Consider the following 15,430-nt stretch of genomic DNA (forward strand, 5'->3'; position numbering starts at 1 on the left):
TCTGGGCAGGCAGGCGCGGCTGGCCGACGCCTCCCCGGACGGCGGCCCAGCAGCCGTGCGCGCTTCCCGCGCGCGCGCGCCGCCGCCGCCCAGAGGCTCCCTGGCCGCTGCCCCGCCCCCCCCCCCCCCCCTCTCAGGCGGTGGACTGCGGACAGGGACAGGGACACCCTCCTGGGAGAACTCCTGGGGCCCCGCCCACACGCTCGCTCTCGGGGAACTGCAGCCTCCTCGGGTCTGACTGCAATGCCACACCCGAAACCATGCAACGTCTAGAAGAAAACATAGGCAGTATGCCCTTTGACAGCAGTCTTAGCAGCCTACTTTCAAGTACCATGTCTGACTGGGCAATGGAAACAAAGTACAAAATGAACAAACGGGACTACATCAAAGTGAAAAAAAATCTTCTGCACGGCAAAGGAAACCATCCACAAAACCAAAACACAACCTAACAACTGGGAGAAGATACTTGCAAACCATATATCGGATAAGGGGTTTATATCCAAAACACAGAAAGAACTCCGACAGCTCAACAACAACAAAAAATCAACAACCCGATTAAAAAGACGGGCAAAAGATCTGAGCAGTGACTTCTCCAAAGAAGGTATACGGGTGGCCAACAGGCATATGGAAAGGGGCTCAACATCATTAGCGATCAGAGGAAGGCAAATCAAAACTACAAGGAGAGGTCACCTTCCTCTGGTCAGAATGGCTCTAATTAACAAGACAGGAGACAAGTGTCGGAGAGGATGTGGAGAGAAGGGAACTCTCCTACACTGCTGGTGGGAGTGCAGACTGGTGCAGCCACCATGGAAAGCCGTATGGAGTATCCTCAGAAAACTAAGAATACATCTACCATATGTATGATCCAGCTAGCCCACTGCTGGGTATTTATCCAAAGAACTGGAAAACACCAATGCAGAAAGACACATGCACCCCTAGGTTCACTGCAGCATTATTCACAACAGCCAAAACTTGGAAGCAACCTAGGTGCCCATCAAGGGAAGTATGGACAGAGAAGATGTGGTGTGTATACACAATGGAATGCTACTCGGCCCTAAGAAACGATGAGATCCGGCCATTTGTGACAACGTGGATGGACCTTGAGGGTATTATGCGAAGTGAAATAAATCAGAGGGAGAAAGTCAAACACCGTGTGATCTCACTCATGAGTACATGATAAAAACAATGACGAACACGCACAGAGCAACGGAGATTGGATTGGTGGTTACCGTAGGGGGAGGGGGGGAGGGGAGAGAGCCAAAGGGGCGACGAGGCTCACATGTGAGGTGACGGACTATAATTAGTTTTTGGGCGGTGAACACGACGTAATCTACACAGAATTCGAAATGTATTACAACGTACCTCTGGAAAGCTACGTGATGTTAGAATCCACTGTCACTGCAATAAAGTAAAATAAAATAAAATAAAACAAAATAAAATAAAGAAGTGTAGGAGCCTCAAGAGGCTAACAGGCTTTTGCAAAGTTATTCTAGGGATTTTTACGGCTTGGCTCAGGGCGGCAGACACCAGCCTGAGACACAGCTGTGACATAGCCACGAACTTCAACTCGACTATATTCCGACTGGAGGGAAGTCAAAACTACTGTAATCATAATTTATTGAAGGCTTCGCTTTGTGCCAGATCCTGCGCCGACTGCTTTGCACCAACTGTCTCGTTTAATCCTCACATCCAAAAGGTAGGTTACCGTTATTCTCCCCATTGTAAAGGTGAGGAGAGGAGGCGGAAGCAGAAAGATGGCAACCTGCCTGGAATTCACAGAAGGATTCTCTAGGTAATGACATGACTTTTGGACAAGACTTAAAGGTTTAACACATGACAGTGAAGACGCAGATCCCAGTATCACAGAACGTGAAAAACACTGAGTCCTGCCAAATGGATTAAAACACTAACTATGGATCCTCACAATCTCTTGGCCTGTTTTCTCAGGTGAGGGAAAACCCGGTGTGGAAAACCGTTGAGGAGATGTCTGCAGATGAGGACTATGGCTGGTCTTTAAAGCCGGGAACTATCCCAGTAGATTCTGAGTCAGTGGGTCCAGAGTAGGCCTCGAGCGTCTCCGTTCTTTGACAGAGCCCCACAGGCTACACTCCCGTGCCCTTGGAGTTGGGAAGTACCGTCAGGCGCTACATCAGGACGTTTCAGTCAACAACGGGGGTCCCAAAAGATTAGTCCCATAGAGCCAAGGTGTATAGGAGGCTCTGCCATCTAGGTTTATGAACTCCGTGGTGCTTGCACGCTCACGAGATTGCCTGACCGTGACGCACTCCTCAGAACCTAGCCCCACTGTTAAGCAAAGCATGACTGCACTGCCTTAGATTCTCCACGGTTCCGGACCCTGCACGGTTTAGATGACTGCACACGCAGAGGGCACCGCGTCTGAGGCAGAGAGCGGCTGGAGTCACAAAAGCTCTCGACAGAGAGTCAAGGAAAGGCGTGCTCTGCTTACACGACTCTCTACTTTTCTCTGGGTCTGAACTATTTTACAGCTAATCTACTTTTTTTAACCGAGCAGCTTTGCCAAGAAAAAGTTACCAACAAATACCAGCCAAACCAATATAAGCGATACCTATTAAATAAGCCTGACCCTACTAGGCTACTGACAAGGCTTTTATTTCCCTGGGATAATCTGGACAGCATTAGATTCTGTTACCAAGAGCAGCCAAGTCGAGGGAGATTATTTCTAATTCCACAGTGCCACAGATGCGGTCAGTAGCAACTGCAAGCTAGAAAGGAAACAAAGCCGGGTGTAATCCATTCCGGTTCACACGTTGCACGAGGGACAGCCTCCAAGCCTTGAATACTTATGTATGCATTTATCCATTTATTTAATCAACCACTACTAACGCCTACTGAAGGCCAGACACTGCTCTAAGTACTTTACGGACATGAAATAGCCTCTAACCTTTACACTCACCTATGGAGTGTGTGTTATAATCATCCCCGTTTTACAGATCAGGAAACTGACACACAGAATGGTACAGTAACTTGCCCAAGTTCACACAGCCCGTAGGTGGCAGAGCTAGGACCCATGTGACAGAGTCTGGCTCCAGAGTCCACGTGCTGAATCACCACGCTTAGTCTCCGAAAACCTATAGAAAGCGCCAGCCTTAATCGAAAAGTTTGGTTTTCCCCACCCTACAGTCCCTACGCGGCCCCAGTCTCCAGGGCATGCTTTCAGCTCCTCTGACAGGCCATCCTCCTCCCTTGCCCTGTCCCAACGCTCTCCCGCACAAGTCCTCCTTTGCTTTTAGGCATCTGCTCTCAGCTTAAACATCACTGCCTAAGTCACAAAGTCTAACAGTAAATGCCGTATTTCTCAGCACTCAACACAGAATGGCTTTTACGTATCTCCTAGGTAATTAGTTGCTGCCTATCTGTCCTTTCCAACTAGGCTGCGAGGTCCAGTACGTCAAACACCCTGTCAGTCTTGCCCACCAAGTGTCCAGACCACTGAACACGCACCGACCCGAGGAAAGGAAGTCCCAAAGTCAACTCTCCAGACTTTCTGTGGAAGGAGGGAACGAACGGAGCACCCTCCAGCCTCACGCTTTCTTTGCCAGACTTTCAAGTGTGGGACACACACCTGTGCTCACAATGCTCCCCGGACAGCCCCCACTGCACCCCTAACAGGTAGACTTCTGCCCAGTCAAGGCCTTTGGAAAGCACTGGCTCTGCACACGAATATTATGCGGCCCTCGACAGGCCACTTCCCCTGAACCGGCCTGAGCTTCAGGGCCACGACAGGCTTCGTGAAAACCCCAACGGAACGTAGCCTCGAAAAGAGGGAGACCTGCACCCCTCAGAACGCATCGAGACCAGTGTCGTTACCGACGTCGCGTCTGGCCTTCCAAGAAGCCAAGACCACGGGCGCCGCTTCAGCGCCCGACTCCCGGGCACCGCATCCCCAGGCTGGCCCCTGGGCAGGTGCCCGGCACACACCGCCCGTTCCACGAACGCGTGAAGCGCACGAAGAGACCCCCTCGCTGCCCGCGCCGCGCAGCTGTCCCGCGGCCTGACGGGCACCTCTCGGCGCACAAGCCTATTCCTCAGGGACACGCTCGCCTCCCACCAGCCCCCAGGCCCACGCCCCCAGGTACCTCTCCCAGATGGAATCCTCTTCGCAGGCGCCCTGGTCGTCCGTGTCCGGCGAGCAGGAAGAGCGGGAGCTGAAGGAGGGCCTCCTCAGGCTAGCGGCCGTGGCTGTGGAGGGCCCGGGCTGCTGTGCCCAGCGGGGACACGGAGCGGCGTCCAGGGACGCCGGGGGAACGGGCGAGCCCGGCCCAGGAGAGAGCAGCAGAGCGCGGCCGGACTCCGCCGGGCTCGGCTCTGGGCAGGCAGGCGCGGCTGGCCGACGCCTCCCCGGACGGCGGCCCAGCAGCCGTGCGCGCTTCCCGCGCGCGCGCGCCGCCGCCGCCCAGAGGCTCCCTGGCCGCTGCCCCGCCCCCCCCCCCCCCCTCTCAGGCGGTGGACTGCGGACAGGGACAGGGACACCCTCCTGGGAGAACTCCTGGGGCCCCGCCCACACGCTCGCTCTCGGGGAACTGCAGCCTCCTCGGGTCTGACTGCAATGCCACACCCGAAACCATGCAACGTCTAGAAGAAAACATAGGCAGTATGCCCTTTGACAGCAGTCTTAGCAGCCTACTTTCAAGTACCATGTCTGACTGGGCAATGGAAACAAAGTACAAAATGAACAAACGGGACTACATCAAAGTGAAAAAAAATCTTCTGCACGGCAAAGGAAACCATCCACAAAACCAAAACACAACCTAACAACTGGGAGAAGATACTTGCAAACCATATATCGGATAAGGGGTTTATATCCAAAACACAGAAAGAACTCCGACAGCTCAACAACAACAAAAAATCAACAACCCGATTAAAAAGACGGGCAAAAGATCTGAGCAGTGACTTCTCCAAAGAAGGTATACGGGTGGCCAACAGGCATATGGAAAGGGGCTCAACATCATTAGCGATCAGAGGAAGGCAAATCAAAACTACAAGGAGAGGTCACCTTCCTCTGGTCAGAATGGCTCTAATTAACAAGACAGGAGACAAGTGTCGGAGAGGATGTGGAGAGAAGGGAACTCTCCTACACTGCTGGTGGGAGTGCAGACTGGTGCAGCCACCATGGAAAGCCGTATGGAGTATCCTCAGAAAACTAAGAATACATCTACCATATGTATGATCCAGCTAGCCCACTGCTGGGTATTTATCCAAAGAACTGGAAAACACCAATGCAGAAAGACACATGCACCCCTAGGTTCACTGCAGCATTATTCACAACAGCCAAAACTTGGAAGCAACCTAGGTGCCCATCAAGGGAAGTATGGACAGAGAAGATGTGGTGTGTATACACAATGGAATGCTACTCGGCCCTAAGAAACGATGAGATCCGGCCATTTGTGACAACGTGGATGGACCTTGAGGGTATTATGCGAAGTGAAATAAATCAGAGGGAGAAAGTCAAACACCGTGTGATCTCACTCATGAGTACATGATAAAAACAATGACGAACACGCACAGAGCAACGGAGATTGGATTGGTGGTTACCGTAGGGGGAGGGGGGGAGGGGAGAGAGCCAAAGGGGCGACGAGGCTCACATGTGAGGTGACGGACTATAATTAGTTTTTGGGCGGTGAACACGACGTAATCTACACAGAATTCGAAATGTATTACAACGTACCTCTGGAAAGCTACGTGATGTTAGAATCCACTGTCACTGCAATAAAGTAAAATAAAATAAAATAAAACAAAATAAAATAAAGAAGTGTAGGAGCCTCAAGAGGCTAACAGGCTTTTGCAAAGTTATTCTAGGGATTTTTACGGCTTGGCTCAGGGCGGCAGACACCAGCCTGAGACACAGCTGTGACATAGCCACGAACTTCAACTCGACTATATTCCGACTGGAGGGAAGTCAAAACTACTGTAATCATAATTTATTGAAGGCTTCGCTTTGTGCCAGATCCTGCGCCGACTGCTTTGCACCAACTGTCTCGTTTAATCCTCACATCCAAAAGGTAGGTTACCGTTATTCTCCCCATTGTAAAGGTGAGGAGAGGAGGCGGAAGCAGAAAGATGGCAACCTGCCTGGAATTCACAGAAGGATTCTCTAGGTAATGACATGACTTTTGGACAAGACTTAAAGGTTTAACACATGACAGTGAAGACGCAGATCCCAGTATCACAGAACGTGAAAAACACTGAGTCCTGCCAAATGGATTAAAACACTAACTATGGATCCTCACAATCTCTTGGCCTGTTTTCTCAGGTGAGGGAAAACCCGGTGTGGAAAACCGTTGAGGAGATGTCTGCAGATGAGGACTATGGCTGGTCTTTAAAGCCGGGAACTATCCCAGTAGATTCTGAGTCAGTGGGTCCAGAGTAGGCCTCGAGCGTCTCCGTTCTTTGACAGAGCCCCACAGGCTACACTCCCGTGCCCTTGGAGTTGGGAAGTACCGTCAGGCGCTACATCAGGACGTTTCAGTCAACAACGGGGGTCCCAAAAGATTAGTCCCATAGAGCCAAGGTGTATAGGAGGCTCTGCCATCTAGGTTTATGAACTCCGTGGTGCTTGCACGCTCACGAGATTGCCTGACCGTGACGCACTCCTCAGAACCTAGCCCCACTGTTAAGCAAAGCATGACTGCACTGCCTTAGATTCTCCACGGTTCCGGACCCTGCACGGTTTAGATGACTGCACACGCAGAGGGCACCGCGTCTGAGGCAGAGAGCGGCTGGAGTCACAAAAGCTCTCGACAGAGAGTCAAGGAAAGGCGTGCTCTGCTTACACGACTCTCTACTTTTCTCTGGGTCTGAACTATTTTACAGCTAATCTACTTTTTTTAACCGAGCAGCTTTGCCAAGAAAAAGTTACCAACAAATACCAGCCAAACCAATATAAGCGATACCTATTAAATAAGCCTGACCCTACTAGGCTACTGACAAGGCTTTTATTTCCCTGGGATAATCTGGACAGCATTAGATTCTGTTACCAAGAGCAGCCAAGTCGAGGGAGATTATTTCTAATTCCACAGTGCCACAGATGCGGTCAGTAGCAACTGCAAGCTGGAAAGGAAACAAAGCCGGGTGTAATCCATTCCGGTTCACACGTTGCACGAGGGACAGCCTCCAAGCCTTGAATACTTATGTATGCATTTATCCATTTATTTAATCAACCACTACTAACGCCTACTGAAGGCCAGACACTGCTCTAAGTACTTTACGGACATGAAATAGCCTCTAACCTTTACACTCACCTATGGAGTGTGTGTTATAATCATCCCCGTTTTACAGATCAGGAAACTGACACACAGAATGGTACAGTAACTTGCCCAAGTTCACACAGCCCGTAGGTGGCAGAGCTAGGACCCATGTGACAGAGTCTGGCTCCAGAGTCCACGTGCTGAATCACCACGCTTAGTCTCCGAAAACCTATAGAAAGCGCCAGCCTCAATCGAAAGGTTTTCTTTTCCCCACCCTACAGTCCCTACGCGGCGGCCCCAGTCTCCAGGGCATGCTTTCAGCTCCTCTGACAGGCCATCCTCCTCCCTTGCCCTGTCCCAACGCTCTCCCGCACAAGTCCTCCTTTGCTTTTAGGCATCTGCTCTCAGCTTAAACATCACTGCCTAAGTCACAAAGTCTAACAGTAAATGCCGTATTTCTCAGCACTCAACACAGAATGGCTTTTACGTATCTCCTAGGTAATTAGTTGCTGCCTATCTGTCCTTTCCAACTAGGCTGCGAGGTCCAGTACGTCAAACACCCTGTCAGTCTTGCCCACCAAGTGTCCAGACCACTGAACACGCACCGACCCGAGGAAAGGAAGTCCCAAAGTCAACTCTCCAGACTTTCTGTGGAAGGAGGGAACGAACGGAGCACCCTCCAGCCTCACGCTTTCTTTGCCAGACTTTCAAGTGTGGGACACACACCTGTGCTCACAATGCTCCCCGGACAGCCCCCACTGCACCCCTAACAGGTAGACTTCTGCCCAGTCAAGGCCTTTGGAAAGCACTGGCTCTGCACACGAATATTATGCGGCCCTCGACAGGCCACTTCCCCTGAACCGGCCTGAGCTTCAGGGCCACGACAGGCTTCGTGAAAACCCCAACGGAACGTAGCCTCGAAAAGAGGGAGACCTGCACCCCTCAGAACGCATCGAGACCAGTGTCGTTACCGACGTCGCGTCTGGCCTTCCAAGAAGCCAAGACCACGGGCGCCGCTTCAGCGCCCGACTCCCGGGCACCGCATCCCCAGGCTGGCCCCTGGGCAGGTGCCCGGCACACACCGCCCGTTCCACGAACGCGTGAAGCGCACGAAGAGACCCCCTCGCTGCCCGCGCCGCGCAGCTGTCCCGCGGCCTGACGGGCACCTCTCGGCGCACAAGCCTATTCCTCAGGGACACGCTCGCCTCCCACCAGCCCCCAGGCCCACGCCCCCAGGTACCTCTCCCAGATGGAATCCTCTTCGCAGGCGCCCTGGTCGTCCGTGTCCGGCGAGCAGGAAGAGCGGGAGCTGAAGGAGGGCCTCCTCAGGCTAGCGGCCGTGGCTGTGGAGGGCCCGGGCTGCTGTGCCCAGCGGGGACACGGAGCGGCGTCCAGGGACGCCGGGGGAACGGGCGAGCCCGGCCCAGGAGAGAGCAGCAGAGCGCGGCCGGACTCCGCCGGGCTCGGCTCTGGGCAGGCAGGCGCGGCTGGCCGACGCCTCCCCGGACGGCGGCCCAGCAGCCGTGCGCGCTTCCCGCGCGCGCGCGCGCCGCCGCCGCCCAGAGGCTCCCTGGCCGCTGCCCCGCCCCCCCCCCCCTCTCAGGCGGTGGACTGCGGACAGGGACAGGGACACCCTCCTGGGAGAACTCCTGGGGCCCCGCCCACACGCTCGCTCTCGGGGAACTGCAGCCTCCTCGGGTCTGACTGCAATGCCACACCCGAAACCATGCAACGTCTAGAAGAAAACATAGGCAGTATGCCCTTTGACAGCAGTCTTAGCAGCCTACTTTCAAGTACCATGTCTGACTGGGCAATGGAAACAAAGTACAAAATGAACAAACGGGACTACATCAAAGTGAAAAAAAATCTTCTGCACGGCAAAGGAAACCATCCACAAAACCAAAACACAACCTAACAACTGGGAGAAGATACTTGCAAACCATATATCGGATAAGGGGTTTATATCCAAAACACAGAAAGAACTCCGACAGCTCAACAACAACAAAAAATCAACAACCCGATTAAAAAGACGGGCAAAAGATCTGAGCAGTGACTTCTCCAAAGAAGGTATACGGGTGGCCAACAGGCATATGGAAAGGGGCTCAACATCATTAGCGATCAGAGGAAGGCAAATCAAAACTACAAGGAGAGGTCACCTTCCTCTGGTCAGAATGGCTCTAATTAACAAGACAGGAGACAAGTGTCGGAGAGGATGTGGAGAGAAGGGAACTCTCCTACACTGCTGGTGGGAGTGCAGACTGGTGCAGCCACCATGGAAAGCCGTATGGAGTATCCTCAGAAAACTAAGAATACATCTACCATATGTATGATCCAGCTAGCCCACTGCTGGGTATTTATCCAAAGAACTGGAAAACACCAATGCAGAAAGACACATGCACCCCTAGGTTCACTGCAGCATTATTCACAACAGCCAAAACTTGGAAGCAACCTAGGTGCCCATCAAGGGAAGTATGGACAGAGAAGATGTGGTGTGTATACACAATGGAATGCTACTCGGCCCTAAGAAACGATGAGATCCGGCCATTTGTGACAACGTGGATGGACCTTGAGGGTATTATGCGAAGTGAAATAAATCAGAGGGAGAAAGTCAAACACCGTGTGATCTCACTCATGAGTACATGATAAAAACAATGACGAACACGCACAGAGCAACGGAGATTGGATTGGTGGTTACCGTAGGGGGAGGGGGGGAGGGGAGAGAGCCAAAGGGGCGATGAGGCTCACATGTGAGGTGACGGACTATAATTAGTTTTTGGGCGGTGAACACGACGTAATCTACACAGAATTCGAAATGTATTACAACGTACCTCTGGAAAGCTACGTGATGTTAGAATCCACTGTCACTGCAATAAAGTAAAATAAAATAAAATAAAACAAAATAAAATAAAGAAGTGTAGGAGCCTCAAGAGGCTAACAGGCTTTTGCAAAGTTATTCTAGGGATTTTTACGGCTTGGCTCAGGGCGGCAGACACCAGCCTGAGACACAGCTGTGACATAGCCACGAACTTCAACTCGACTATATTCCGACTGGAGGGAAGTCAAAACTACTGTAATCATAATTTATTGAAGGCTTCGCTTTGTGCCAGATCCTGCGCCGACTGCTTTGCACCAACTGTCTCGTTTAATCCTCACATCCAAAAGGTAGGTTACCGTTATTCTCCCCATTGTAAAGGTGAGGAGAGGAGGCGGAAGCAGAAAGATGGCAACCTGCCTGGAATTCACAGAAGGATTCTCTAGGTAATGACATGACTTTTGGACAAGACTTAAAGGTTTAACACATGACAGTGAAGACGCAGATCCCAGTATCACAGAACGTGAAAAACACTGAGTCCTGCCAAATGGATTAAAACACTAACTATGGATCCTCACAATCTCTTGGCCTGTTTTCTCAGGTGAGGGAAAACCCGGTGTGGAAAACCGTTGAGGAGATGTCTGCAGATGAGGACTATGGCTGGTCTTTAAAGCCGGGAACTATCCCAGTAGATTCTGAGTCAGTGGGTCCAGAGTAGGCCTCGAGCGTCTCCGTTCTTTGACAGAGCCCCACAGGCTACACTCCCGTGCCCTTGGAGTTGGGAAGTACCGTCAGGCGCTACATCAGGACGTTTCAGTCAACAACGGGGGTCCCAAAAGATTAGTCCCATAGAGCCAAGGTGTATAGGAGGCTCTGCCATCTAGGTTTATGAACTCCGTGGTGCTTGCACGCTCACGAGATTGCCTGACCGTGACGCACTCCTCAGAACCTAGCCCCACTGTTAAGCAAAGCATGACTGCACTGCCTTAGATTCTCCACGGTTCCGGACCCTGCACGGTTTAGATGACTGCACACGCAGAGGGCACCGCGTCTGAGGCAGAGAGCGGCTGGAGTCACAAAAGCTCTCGACAGAGAGTCAAGGAAAGGCGTGCTCTGCTTACACGACTCTCTACTTTTCTCTGGGTCTGAACTATTTTACAGCTAATCTACTTTTTTTAACCGAGCAGCTTTGCCAAGAAAAAGTTACCAACAAATACCAGCCAAACCAATATAAGCGATACCTATTAAATAAGCCTGACCCTACTAGGCTACTGACAAGGCTTTTATTTCCCTGGGATAATCTGGACAGCATTAGATTCTGTTACCAAGAGCAGCCAAGTCGAGGGAGATTATTTCTAATTCCACAGTGCCACAGATGCGGTCAGTAGCAACTGCAAGCTGGAAAGGAAACAAAGCCGGGTGTAATCCATTCCGGTTCACACGTTGCACGAGGGACAGCCTCCAAGCCTTGAATACTTATGTATGCATTTATCCATTTATTTAATCAACCACTACTAACGCCTACTGAAGGCCAGACACTGCTCTAAGTACTTTACGGACATGAAATAGCCTCTAACCTTTACACTCACCTATGGAGTGTGTGTTATAATCATCCCCGTTTTACAGATCAGGAAACTGACACACAGAATGGTACAGTAACTTGCCCAAGTTCACACAGCCCGTAGGTGGCAGAGCTAGGACCCATGTGACAGAGTCTGGCTCCAGAGTCCACGTGCTGAATCACCACGCTTAGTCTCCGAAAACCTATAGAAAGCGCCAGCCTCAATCGAAAGGTTTTCTTTTCCCCACCCTACAGTCCCTACGCGGCGGCCCCAGTCTCCAGGGCATGCTTTCAGCTCCTCTGACAGGCCATCCTCCTCCCTTGCCCTGTCCCAACGCTCTCCCGCACAAGTCCTCCTTTGCTTTTAGGCATCTGCTCTCAGCTTAAACATCACTGCCTAAGTCACAAAGTCTAACAGTAAATGCCGTATTTCTCAGCACTCAACACAGAATGGCTTTTACGTATCTCCTAGGTAATTAGTTGCTGCCTATCTGTCCTTTCCAACTAGGCTGCGAGGTCCAGTACGTCAAACACCCTGTCAGTCTTGCCCACCAAGTGTCCAGACCACTGAACACGCACCGACCCGAGGAAAGGAAGTCCCAAAGTCAACTCTCCAGACTTTCTGTGGAAGGAGGGAACGAACGGAGCACCCTCCAGCCTCACGCTTTCTTTGCCAGACTTTCAAGTGTGGGACACACACCTGTGCTCACAATGCTCCCCGGACAGCCCCCACTGCACCCCTAACAGGTAGACTTCTGCCCAGTCAAGGCCTTTGGAAAGCACTGGCTCTGCACACGAATATTATGCGGCCCTCGACAGGCCACTTCCCCTGAACCGGCCTGAGCTTCAGGGCCACGACAGGCTTCGTGAAAACCCCAACGGAACGTAGCCTCGAAAAGAGGGAGACCTGCACCCCTCAGAACGCATCGAGACCAGTGTCGTTACCGACGTCGCGTCTGGCCTTCCAAGAAGCCAAGACCACGGGCGCCGCTTCAGCGCCCGACTCCCGGGCACCGCATCCCCAGGCTGGCCCCTGGGCAGGTGCCCGGCACACACCGCCCGTTCCACGAACGCGTGAAGCGCACGAAGAGACCCCCTCGCTGCCCGCGCCGCGCAGCTGTCCCGCGGCCTGACGGGCACCTCTCGGCGCACAAGCCTATTCCTCAGGGACACGCTCGCCTCCCACCAGCCCCCAGGCCCACGCCCCCAGGTACCTCTCCCAGATGGAATCCTCTTCGCAGGCGCCCTGGTCGTCCGTGTCCGGCGAGCAGGAAGAGCGGGAGCTGAAGGAGGGCCTCCTCAGGCTAGCGGCCGTGGCTGTGGAGGGCCCGGGCTGCTGTGCCCAGCGGGGACACGGAGCGGCGTCCAGGGACGCCGGGGGAACGGGCGAGCCCGGCCCAGGAGAGAGCAGCAGAGCGCGGCCGGACTCCGCCGGGCTCGGCTCTGGGCAGGCAGGCGCGGCTGGCCGACGCCTCCCCGGACGGCGGCCCAGCAGCCGTGCGCGCTCCCCGCGCGCGCGCGCGCGCCGCCGCCCAGAGGCTCCCTGGCCGCTGCCCCGCCCCACCCCCCCCCCCCTCTCAGGCGGTGGACTGCGGACAGGGACAGGGACACCCTCCTGGGAGAACTCCTGGGGCCCCGCCCACACGCTCGCTCTCGGGGAACTGCAGCCTCCTCGGGTCTGACTGCAATGCCACACCCGAAACCATGCAACGTCTAGAAGAAAACATAGGCAGTATGCCCTTTGACAGCAGTCTTAGCAGCCTACTTTCAAGTACCATGTCTGACTGGGCAATGGAAACAAAGTACAAAATGAACAAACGGGACTACATCAAAGTGAAAAAAAATCTTCTGCACGGCAAAGGAAACCATCCACAAAACCAAAACACAACCTAACAACTGGGAGAAGATACTTGCAAACCATATATCGGATAAGGGGTTTATATCCAAAACACAGAAAGAACTCCGACAGCTCAACAACAACAAAAAATCAACAACCCGATTAAAAAGACGGGCAAAAGATCTGAGCAGTGACTTCTCCAAAGAAGGTATACGGGTGGCCAACAGGCATATGGAAAGGGGCTCAACATCATTAGCGATCAGAGGAAGGCAAATCAAAACTACAAGGAGAGGTCACCTTCCTCTGGTCAGAATGGCTCTAATTAACAAGACAGGAGACAAGTGTCGGAGAGGATGTGGAGAGAAGGGAACTCTCCTACACTGCTGGTGGGAGTGCAGACTGGTGCAGCCACCATGGAAAGCCGTATGGAGTATCCTCAGAAAACTAAGAATACATCTACCATATGTATGATCCAGCTAGCCCACTGCTGGGTATTTATCCAAAGAACTGGAAAACACCAATGCAGAAAGACACATGCACCCCTAGGTTCACTGCAGCATTATTCACAACAGCCAAAACTTGGAAGCAACCTAGGTGCCCATCAAGGGAAGTATGGACAGAGAAGATGTGGTGTGTATACACAATGGAATGCTACTCGGCCCTAAGAAACGATGAGATCCGGCCATTTGTGACAACGTGGATGGACCTTGAGGGTATTATGCGAAGTGAAATAAATCAGAGGGAGAAAGTCAAACACCGTGTGATCTCACTCATGAGTACATGATAAAAACAATGACGAACACGCACAGAGCAACGGAGATTGGATTGGTGGTTACCGTAGGGGGAGGGGGGGAGGGGAGAGAGCCAAAGGGGCGACGAGGCTCACATGTGAGGTGACGGACTATAATTAGTTTTTGGGCGGTGAACACGACGTAATCTACACAGAATTCGAAATGTATTACAACGTACCTCTGGAAAGCTACGTGATGTTAGAATCCACTGTCACTGCAATAAAGTAAAATAAAATAAAATAAAACAAAATAAAATAAAGAAGTGTAGGAGCCTCAAGAGGCTAACAGGCTTTTGCAAAGTTATTCTAGGGATTTTTACGGCTTGGCTCAGGGCGGCAGACACCAGCCTGAGACACAGCTGTGACATAGCCACGAACTTCAACTCGACTATATTCCGACTGGAGGGAAGTCAAAACTACTGTAATCATAATTTATTGAAGGCTTCGCTTTGTGCCAGATCCTGCGCCGACTGCTTTGCACCAACTGTCTCGTTTAATCCTCACATCCAAAAGGTAGGTTACCGTTATTCTCCCCATTGTAAAGGTGAGGAGAGGAGGCGGAAGCAGAAAGATGGCAACCTGCCTGGAATTCACAGAAGGATTCTCTAGGTAATGACATGACTTTTGGACAAGACTTAAAGGTTTAACACATGACAGTGAAGACGCAGATCCCAGTATCACAGAACGTGAAAAACACTGAGTCCTGCCAAATGGATTAAAACACTAACTATGGATCCTCACAATCTCTTGGCCTGTTTTCTCAGGTGAGGGAAAACCCGGTGTGGAAAACCGTTGAGGAGATGTCTGCAGATGAGGACTATGGCTGGTCTTTAAAGCCGGGAACTATCCCAGTAGATTCTGAGTCAGTGGGTCCAGAGTAGGCCTCGAGCGTCTCCGTTCTTTGACAGAGCCCCACAGGCTACACTCCCGTGCCCTTGGAGTTGGGAAGTACCGTCAGGCGCTACATCAGGACGTTTCAGTCAACAACGGGGGTCCCAAAAGATTAGTCCCATAGAGCCAAGGTGTATAGGAGGCTCTGCCATCTAGGTTTATGAACTCCGTGGTGCTTGCACGCTCACGAGATTGCCTGACCGTGACGCACTCCTCAGAACCTAGCCCCACTGTTAAGCAAAGCATGACTGCACTGCCTTAGATTCTCCACGGTTCCGGACCCTGCACGGTTTAGATGACTGCACACGCAGAG

The sequence above is a fragment of the Equus caballus genome, unplaced genomic scaffold (genome assembly GCF_041296265.1).
Source record: "Equus caballus isolate H_3958 breed thoroughbred unplaced genomic scaffold, TB-T2T haplotype2-0000437, whole genome shotgun sequence".
Taxonomy (NCBI): Eukaryota; Metazoa; Chordata; class Mammalia; order Perissodactyla; family Equidae; genus Equus; species Equus caballus.